Genomic DNA, 10,967 nt, shown 5'->3' with positions numbered 1-10,967 from the left:
TAGGTAGAGGGATTTCCATGGAGGAAGCAGTAAAGTGTTCCAAAGCAAAAGACAGGAGTGCCTATGAACTGTTCAAACTTCAGGAGGTATCTGAGATGAATGCATGGAAGTTGTTTATTCTTGTACCCGCAGCAGCACTTGCATTCCATGCAAGTGACATCCAGAGGACAAATGGCGAAATAAGCTCTTGGTCTCACAGGAACATTGTTCTGCTTGTTGTCCCTGAAGGCTTTCAGTTAATCTTCATCAGTGGGTTTGGCCAGAGAAATGTACTGGTGAACCTCCCCTCTCTCACTTCTGTGTGCAAATTTAGAGCTTCTTGAGGATTCATTAACTCTTTTCATGTATTTCAGGGGAGTCTTTCATATTTTCTGCACCACGCAATGCCTTTCTAAATGTAGAGTAATTGGTGTGGTCTCTTTCTGACTTGCATGTGCTACAGAGCAGAGATGTAGAAGCACCTGGGCCTACAGGGAGGATAGACAGCTAAACAAGGAATCTTGTCGAAACTAGCTTGGCTAGACCTGGTCTTTCTCAGCCCTAGGGCTTCCTCCTTTCTTCACATTCTTTGTTGTGGAATGGAGAGCAACTCAAAGGATGTGGCTGTACCAAGTTAACTCACCAAAACTGATCAGCAATGAGCATTGATGCCACACATTTTCAAGAGTTCATATTCAGCTTAATGCTTAAAATCAGATTTAGGCTTTGGTGAATGGCAAACAGGAGGGAAACTCACTGTAACTGTACTGACCACTCAGCTTCTTCTAAAAGCTGGTCCTCCTCTACGTGCTGAATACTTCCTAAGTGGCCCCACTTTCTACACATGTAATAATCACTTTGCCATTGAAGTGCAGCTTGAAGTGAAGAAGGAGCAAGCCAGGCAGGTATAGCTGTACTCCTAAGGCAAAATAACCTGAATTCATTAATTGCTCAAGAAAGAGATAAGTTTTTACTTTCTTCAACCTTGCTGTCATAATACAGTGTAAAAATGAAATTTGATGCTCCCAAGGGTTGGTATGCTACAAAGAGACAAGGCCTGGCACATGTGTCTGGCTGGCTATCCACCCAGGCACCCTGTGCTCCCATCTTCACAGTCACCAAACCTCTTCAGGCTCCAGAGAATGCAATTATTTCAGCCCAAATGCTCAGGTTACTAAAACACCTGTGGCACGTTAGTTGTTAAATAAGGCTGATTGATGACCAGTGTGCCGATCATTTTAGAGGATACAAACCAGACTTTCAAGATGCTTGTGACAGAATAGTTCAAACAATATGATAGCAGCTCTGCAAAGGAGAACCTGTGAGTCCTGGTGGACAGCAAGTTCACCATGAGCCAGCAACGTGCTGTCATTGCCAAGAAGGCAAATGGTCTCCGAGTGTGCATTAAGAGGAGTCTCACCAGCAGGTTGAGGGAGGTTCTTCTGCCCCTCTGCTCTGCCCTACTGAGGCCACAACTGGAGGAATGTATCCAGTTCTGGGTTCCCCAGTTCAAGAAAGACAAGTAACTATGTGAGAGAGTCCAGAGGGCCAAAGAGGTGGTAAGGGGACTGAACCATGGATCTTATGAGGAGAGGCATTGGTAAGATGGGATCTTACCAATGCTTATAAATATCTAAAGCATGAGAGTCAAGAGGATGGGGCTGGGCTCTTTTCAGTAATGCCCACTGATAGGACAAAGGGCAATGGGCACAAACTAAAACACAGGAGGCTTCACTTGAACTTAAGGAGAAAATTCTTTACCTTGAGGGGGACAGAGCTCTGGAACAGGCTTCCCAGAGAGATTGTGGAGTCTCCTTCTCTGGAAACTTTCAAAACATGCTGGAATGCATTCTTCTCTAACCTGATCTAGGCCAACCTGCTATAGCAGGGGGGTGGACTAGATGATCTCCAGAGGTACATTCCAACCTCTACTGTTCTGTGATTCTGTGATAAGATGCCATTGGATCCCTTGAGATTAAACCCCTGATTATCACACTCTCACCTATTTTGTTGAGAAGCAGGAGGAGCTGCATTGTCTGTGGAACTAAACCTGCAGTAAAATGGTTTGACAGTAAGAATCTCCTCCTTGGGGGCTGGCAGAACTGCACTGGAGTGAGGATCTCTGGGTCCCCAGATTTCAATACCACCTGGCTGCCCAGGGAACACAACTCATTTCCACAGCAAAGACCCTGCAAAACCTTGGGATCTGGAGGTTTCCAGGCTCTCTGGTATGGAAGCAGGAACCTGAAAGTCCAACGAAAAACCTGGAGTTGCCATTGCTGTTCCTGTCAAGGAACTCCAGATTTCTGGGGTCTTCTACACACCTAGATAGGCATGAGTCTGCTCAAGCCATGTGAGCTGCCCTTCAGACCCCAGTAACTGCTGTCAAACTGGGTCATGGATATGGAACCTTCCTCAGAAACAGTGGAGAGTTAAAATGAGGTATACAAAGGCAGGAATTCAGGCACTGGTGGCTGTGAGTTCACCAAGGAGAGGAAGGAAGAGAAGCAATACAATATGAGGGGAGCTACCTTTGCCATATAAACCATAAACATATAACAATCTTTATAAATGATTCATTCTGCCTCAGCATTCATGCATGGGAAGAAATCTGTCAAGGCAAACATGCCCCAAGTAAACATCACCTGGGAAATGCTGAGGTAGTTCTCCTGCCCATTTCCCTCAGCACATTTATATGTCAGGTCATTGAAAATAGGGCTGGGCAATACTTCAGCTTATTAAAAAAGCCAAGGCTATTTTCAGCCACCTGCATTTGGTATGTGGAACAGCCACAGCTCATCACATCTGTCTGCCTATAATGCTCTATCCCAATGGTATTTCAGAACAACCACTTTGACCAGAGTCAGTAAAATCAAATAGATTTGATTTTTAAAAGAGCAGGGTAGGAAACTTGCAGTGTGTATGTCCAGAATAAACAGGAGACTGTAGAAAAATTATGTCTGGTGGTTGCCACACAGCAATAAATCCTGGGGATTAATAGCATGGAGCAATCAAGGAAAGAAGAAATTATTGTAACTGAGACTGAAGAGAGGAGACCTTGCTGAGACACTGCAGTGGGAATGAGGGCAAGAGACATCTAGCTAGAAGCTTGTGTAGTGAGACCAAGGACACTGCCTTTGGACTTGGTTGGAAGTAGCACCTCTGCCAGATACAGATGGGCAGAGTCCATCGGCATGAGATTTAACACATTCAAGTGCCAGGTTCTACACATTAGCCACAGCAACCCCATGCAGAGCTACAGGCTGGGGTCAGAGTGGCTGGAGAGCAGTCAGGCTGAGAGGGACCTAGGGGTACTGGTCGACAGTAGACTGAACATGAGCCTGCAGTGTGCCCAGGCAGCCAAGAGGGCCAATGGCATCCTGGCCTGCATCAGGAACAGTGTGGCCAGCAGGAGCAGGGAGGTCATTCTGCCCCTGTACACTGCACTGGTTAGGCCACACCTCGAGTACTGTGTCCAGTTCTGGGCCCCTCAGTTTAGGAAGGATGTTGACTTGCTGGAACGAGTCCGGAGAAGGGCAACAAAGTTGGTGAGGGCTTTGGAACACAAGCCCTACGAGGAGAGGCTGAGGGAGCTGGGGTTGCTTAGCCTGGAGAAGAGGAGACTCAGGGGTGACCTTATTGCTGTCTACAACTACCTGAAGGGAGGTTGCAGAAAGGGGGATGATGGTCTCTTCTCCCAGGCAGCCAGTACCAGAACAAGAGGACACAGTCTCAGGCTGCGCCAGGGGAAGTTTAGGCTGGATGTTAGGAAGAAGTTCTATACAGAGAGAGTGATTGCCCATTGGAATGGGCTGCCCAGGGAGGTGGTGGAGTCACCATCATTGGAGGTGTTCAGGAGGAGACTTGATGTGATGCTTGGTACCATGGCTTAGTTGTTTAGGTGGGCTGGATTGGTTGATGGGTTGGACATGATGATCTTGAAGGTCTCTTCCAACCTGGTCTATTCTATTCTATTCTATTCTATTCTATTCTATTCTATTCTATTCTATTCTATTCTCTCATGTCTTTTCACTGCACCTCAGTGCTACCCACAGCCAAGGACATAAGCAAGAACCAGCTCACCCAGCCTGTCCCTGTATCAGTGAAGAAACAGGGATTCAGTATAGAAAGTTGCTACCTAGGTGTAAACACCTTCCTCAAGCCCCTCATCTCATCAGGGTGGAAGACAGATCATTACTAATAAACCCAGAATGTTTTCATTTCAAAATGATCTCAGGGAGTCAATGGCTGCTGAAGCAAATAGCCTATTTCATGAGAATTTAGAAGGGGAATAATTTAGTGGATTTCAGATAAAAGGCAGTCACTTGAAACTCAGATTTAGAAGAAATTGCTTTTTTTCTGAATTACTGGTTGGAGGTTAAATATGGAATATTCATCTGACTGCACTTTTCTTGCACACTTTCCCTGATCAGTGCACTAATGAACTCTAAACCATATGGGGAAATGCTTTCAGTCCCTCCACCCACATGCCAACCAGCAAGTTCTTTATTAAAAACTGATTATTTATTCTCTTTTTCAAAATTTGCATCTCCAAATTTAGGGGCAACTTCAGCCTTGGAATAAATAGGAACAATTCCCTTTGCACTGATTAGGAGTTCCTCCTCAAAAAACCCCAAGGGCCTCTTAAATTCGCTGTCTTGATCAAAAATGGGTTTAGCTTTAATTGAGTAATTGGTGTGGTTGATCATCACTGGTTGTGGCAGAGATTTCCTCTGCTGTATCTTGGCTAGACAGGGTTGATTTCTTTGCACGTCAGTTCAACCCTCCTCAGGCTGAACTGTTAAAACAATTACAGGTATCATGTATGATCAAAGTACATACAAGTATGCATACATCCAGACATTTTAATATTGCCAGCATTGGAGGAGGCATTGTCCTGCCCAGGGGCAGGCTGCACAACAGGATGAAGTTATGGCATGACCAAGAGGAGCCTAGAGGACCAGATGCACTGATATTAGAGTGTAACTCCACTGATTTCAGTGGGTTGTCACCATCAAGACAGTTCTGTGTGCTGGGGATGCTGAGCTGGAGCAAATTCTAGCTAAAAGCCAATACAGGAGATTTACAGTGGTGCTAAGCTGTTCAGTGGCTCGTGCCCTTGTGCCTCATATTATTAGTCAAGTAGTACTGAGGGGAGGCTTAGCTGAGGGTAAAACTCAAGAACATACGTTTTCTTAAAGCCTTCTGCAGGGATGTGGAATCAACTGCCAGTGAATGAGTAGCTAATGTCTTCACTTGCAATTAGGACTGTAAAACATATGGCTGCACATCTCTGTTCGTTTAGTGTTTCACTATCAAGTAACTCCTAGGTCCTTTATGAGGCTTCTTACTGCAATTTTCTGACTCAAACCAAAGACAGAATTACCAGTATTTAAAACTGAGCTAGAAGCCAGGGAAAATTGGTTCTGAGGTTAATTTTATGCCCAGTGGTGACCTCTTTGCCAGCATCCAGCATTTGACAGATAAACTCCTTGACTTTGCAGCTCCACAAAAGCTCTTCCTAATTGAATCAAGCAGATTTAGATTACACAAACTGATTCTTTTGGAGTTTGGGGGCAGGGCAAGAAGCAGGGATTCACTTAGACTGGTAAAAAATGTGGGCTTGCAGGGGAAAGGAACTGAGAAGATTATATAAGAAAGGAGAGACAGAAAAAAAAATTTGCAAATTACTCTAGTATGTCATTCCCAAGATTTTAGCCATTAACTTTAAGAAACCTGCAAACACATAGTAAAAGCTCACAATTGAAATAAAACATGTCAAAACCATTTGGACTGGCTTAGGCCACATTTTTCACATCTTTGTACATTTCAAAATGCAGGCAGCTTGTTCTGCTTCAGAATAGGAAGACTTTCTAAATCTTATATATACTCTAGCAGGTTGGAAATGTGCATCTCCTGGCTTTCTAAGATCATTGGATTCCCAGATCTTCTAGAGCCAGACCACTGTCAGTGCACTCTCCTGCTACTTCTCCACCTTGCTGATCGGGCACTGGCACAGACAAAGCACATCTAGTGAGGCAGGTTATTGCTGGTGAGTGGCTACACAGGTTTGCACTGCTTTGGTTGCCTCTACAGTAACATGGGTCATTTACCAGCCAGCCAAAGAGGACAAGCTTAGGGGTTGTGCTTGCTGTTAGTGAAGGGCAGAACAAATAAGATGGCTACTCACCATCTGCACTGGCCAGATCTCCACACCTATCTACTCCATCCAGCCCTACCTTACTGGGGCAGATTCTCAGATATCTCAGCTATGTGCGAGCTCCCAGAGTAAACTTCTCAGTGGAGAGAGTACTCATCACTGAAGCTAAAGCCATGGGCACCCAAGAAAGCATCTGTGTGACAGATCTTGTGACTCTGCCAGACACTGGGTTCAGGTGGTATAGAATAGAATAGAATAGAATAGAATAGAATAGAATAGAATAGAATAGAATAGAATAGAATAGAATAGAATAGAATAGAATAGAATAGAATAGAATAGACCAGGTTGGAAAAGACCTTCAAGATCATCAAGTCCAATCTATCACCCAACACTATCTGATCAACTAAACTATGGCACCAAGTGCTTCATACAGTCTCTTCTTAAACACTTCCAGTGATGGTGACTCTGCCACCTCCCTGGGCAGCCCATTCCAATGGCCAATCATCTTTCTGGGAAGAACTTCTTCCTAACATCCAGCCTAAACCTCCCTTGGTGCAGCTTGAGACTGTGTCCTCTTGTTCTGGTGCTGGTTGCCTGGGAGAAGAGACCAACCCCGACCTGGCTACAACCTCCCTTCAGGTAGTTATAGACAGCAATAAGGTCTGCTCTGAGCCTCCACTTCTCCAGGCTAAACAATTCCAGCTCCCTCAGCCTCTTCCCAGCTTTGTTGCCCTTCTCTGGACACGTTCCAGCAACTCAACATCTTTCCTAAACTGTGGGGCCCAAAACTGGACACAGTACTTGAGATGCAGCCTAACCAGTGCTGAGTACAGGGGCAGAATGACTTCCCTGCTCCTACTGGCCACACTACTCCTGATACAGGCCAGGATGCCATTAGCCTCTTTTAATAGGAAAGGAGCCTAGCTCATTCTAGCTCAAAGGCAACCACGTCAGGGCAAAGCCATAGCTTAAGTGACTAAATCTTGCAATATAGTCGTGCTATTAGAGTACTCAGTCCCCCTCTTTACAACAGATCCCAGTGGTGCAGAGATTTGTCACTGCTGATCAGACCCATTCATGCAGTACAGAGGATTCTGGCCATGCCAGTGAAAGCTGTGACTGCTTTCAAAAGCTGTGGCAGACTCATTGGGTGGATGCCTGAGGCAGTTGATATTGACGAGTAAACCAGGGTTGGGCAGCAGGTCTGCCCAAATAGCAGGATGGCCAAAACCAGCTTAGACAGCAAAGTGAGCAGCTCTACTTCTCCATCAGAGGCTAGATGGATGGCCTGGAGAGAGGCAGGTCTGCATCACTTAACATCTTACTGTAAGACGGTCACAAAGTGTTTTATAGGCAAAAGAGCCATTGAAGGCAATAGGCTCCCTACCCATGGGCTAAGAAAAGAGCTTTGGCATCAGAGGCTTGGCCTGCACAGCTGTATCTGGCCAGTGAAAGCAGGATATGCATGTGATACCTTCTGCTCTACTGCATTTTTGGCCCATGCCTCACCCTGGTAGGCAGCAAGGATCAAAGTAATTGGATATGTGATGAACCAAGCTGAGATAAATGGGAAGGCAAAGGAAAGCAAACATCAAGCCATAGGATTGGCTTACATAGAGCACCAGAGACAAGCACCTGCTCCAAACGATATGATATGAAAGGTCACTGCTAGGATTGCTTTGTTCCTGAAACAAATGTTCTTTGGCTTCAGAGCCTGCAACAGAAGCTCACTTCATTGAACCTTCTGCTTCCAGTATGCAGTTCTGGTCCTCCAAGTCATTCCAGAACCATGGTGATGGACTATCACTATCAGCTGATAGATGGATTTGCTTCTCAGTTATTCAATATGTAGAAGTCAGTTGAGCCACAGACTCTCCGTTCATGGTCTTTTCCCTTTCTATCAGCTATGGAAGTCTCTGTGCTCATTCTAGGCCTAATGAATAGGGTAACCAGCCCTGGATTTCCCTATTGGTATAAAAAAACCAATTGCACTGCCATTCAGCAGCTCTCCAGCAGCCCATCTGAAATGAGCCACTGATTCAAGTCCCTGCAGACACAGCTCTCCAGGACAAAGGAAGCCAGACTGCTATACTCATCGTACCATTGTTAAGTGAAACAAATTGACTATGCAAATGGCAAAGGTGCAGCCAACTTCTGACTAGGGAAACAGGTGCACCTGATCAGACCTATAACCAGGCCATGGCTCAGCCTGCCTCTGTTGTTTGCAAAGGAAGCTGTTGCTACCTTAGGATCTGAATTTGCACTGATAAGAGCTGCTTTAACGAGGAATCTTTCAGACTAGCGAACATACAAGGCTTAACACTGGAATTGTCTGAGAGGCCATCACACAGCTATCTCTTGATGCACTGATACGGTCCTTCAGGCAAGGTGCAGTCAACCTAAGCTGACTTACTGTCATCTTGCTACTCATAAAAAATGGAAAGGACCAGAGATTAAAAGGCCAACTGTAATGTAACGTATGTCGCTGCCTTCAATTATACCGCACTGAATCTGCCACCAGCATTTCTCTCCTTATGCTCGAAAAGTGCAATGATAGCACTTTGCAGCCAACTTTCATGAGAGTTTGCAAAACAGCAGGCAGATAAGAGGGCATTTGAAAGATTATAGAAAGGAAAACACAGGGCAGTGACCCCTATTTGAGACAGGTCAGCCTCAGGTCCTCAGCATTTTCTATCATGCAGCCAAGCTCACAGCACAGCTGTCCCTAGTCAGGTGGGAGCAACACATTGCATGTAGCAAAGTGATTCAAAGGTGGCCTTGTTTTAAAAGAGGTTGGCCAGGGAGTATCCTTTAAGGATAACAATCACATTAAAGGAGCAGAAGGATAACAACACACCTATCTAGATGTGTTACAGCCAAAAGGAACTGCATTCCTGATGTTAGTGATCCTCATGTTGCCAGGGGAGGTTTAGGCTGGATGTTAAGAAGAAGTTCTTCATAGAAAGAGTGATTTGCCATTGGAATGTGCTGCCCAGGGAGGTGGTGGAGTCACCATCACTGGAGGTGTTTAGGAAGAGACTGGATGGGGTGCTTGGTGCCATGGTTTAGTTGATTAGATAGTGTTGGATGATAGGTTGGACATGATGATCTCAAAGGTCTCTTCCAACCTGGTTAATTCTATTCTACTCTATTCTACTCTATTCTATTCTATTCTATTCTATTCTATTCTATTCTACCATAAACCCACCTCGATTTCCAGAGAGAAGCATGCTGGGCATCCCATGACTGACCCAGGCTTCTTTGGCTGGACCTAGAAAAGAGGTAAAACAAAAACTCTGTGCTTTGAAGCAATGCAAGCGTAAGCTGCCACCATGGTTTTTGTCTGAACCAGTGCAGCTTGAGAAGACAATCATGTGGAGCAACAAGCTTTTCCATGCCATGAGCACTCACTAAGCTTTAGGCCAGCAGTATCTCAGTGATTTCTTTCCATTTTTAAAAGCAACATTGTCAAGAAAATGGGAAACTAAAATTGGCTACCCTACATTTTTGGTACCGCTTTAGAGCATCAAACCCAAAGCTTTCTAGAGTTGCCCTTCTCTCTGGACAGTGTTTGTCTACAAAGACACTTCCCTGGTCTCCCTCATTTCTTCTACCCCATGGCTGAGGGACAAGGACAAGGCACAGCTGAGGGAGCGCAGGTGTATTACAGGAGCGAGTCCTCCAACCTCAAACTTGATTCCTCTTTCAGACACAATTCACCCACTGGGTGTGACTTCATACAACTGAGATTTCCCCCCATCACTCCCCCTCTCCCTAATCCCCCCGAATTCCCTAACACACATCCATACAGGAAACACCAGGCACCTCACTTCAAACAGCCCCTCGGTCAAGCTTTTCCTTTCCAGCTGCCTAACTGCCAGCCCCAGCATAGCAGGGCTGCCCATTTACAGAACTCAGCACTCTAATCCACTGACCTTTCACACATTGTGTGGGACTGTCTATTTCTTATCACCACAGCCCATTTTAGGCAATTTTCTAGAAGTTCAGCTCATTCTTCTGCTTGCCTTAGGAAATATAAAAATTTACACCTATTGTAAAAGCATGAATAAAAGTTGATTGCAGAAAGTAAAGACAATAATGTGCCCATAATACTAACTAGCTCACTTGCGCTGCATTTTTCTTTAAAGGCAGATTTGTCTGATCATCAAGAGGGTGTTGATTTAGATGGCTGTTAAAATTGCCACTGTAAAAGTAACCCCACTTTTATTGCCTTAATACAGAGACCAGTTATGTACAGTTTAAACTCCCATGCCTGCTGCCGGCGGTGATCGATCTCTTAATTATTAAGCCAAACAGGTTCGGTGGCAAGAGATCACATCTTTAGTGCACTTAGGATGTTATGTGAAGAGGTTAACATTTGCAAAGTAATAATCAACAAAATCTTTGTAAAATAGAAACCAGCAAAGTTGGTAACAGAATCAGTAGAGAATTTGTGCCCTTGTGCAGTTTGAGAAAGCGAAGTGAGGGCAATGGTCTAGGATTTAAAAGAGTCACATTAACTTTCCAGTTCTGTACAGATTTCTGGCGTGACTGAAGCTATTCCTCTTTGGGTGGGGGAATGGTTTTTTGCACTGACAATGTGCAATTTGGCCAAGTAGAGAAAGGAAGGCCTACAATCCCTACTAAGAGGCAGTCACCTTCAGTGGTAGCCATATTCATTGTGATGACTCTTTACACAGTTCTCCGGTTCCCTGACACTTGAGGTGCAAGACACTCAAGTTGTCTTTGGCAGTGATGCTGCCCTCCTGACACTCATGCACTTCTAATCTCAATTCTGTAATGGCTAATCACTTACAGCAAAGAAGTA

This window comes from Dryobates pubescens, chromosome 2 (genome assembly GCF_014839835.1).
Source record: "Dryobates pubescens isolate bDryPub1 chromosome 2, bDryPub1.pri, whole genome shotgun sequence".
In the NCBI taxonomy this organism is placed as follows: Eukaryota; Metazoa; Chordata; class Aves; order Piciformes; family Picidae; genus Dryobates; species Dryobates pubescens.
This window is presented reverse-complemented; position numbering follows the sequence as displayed.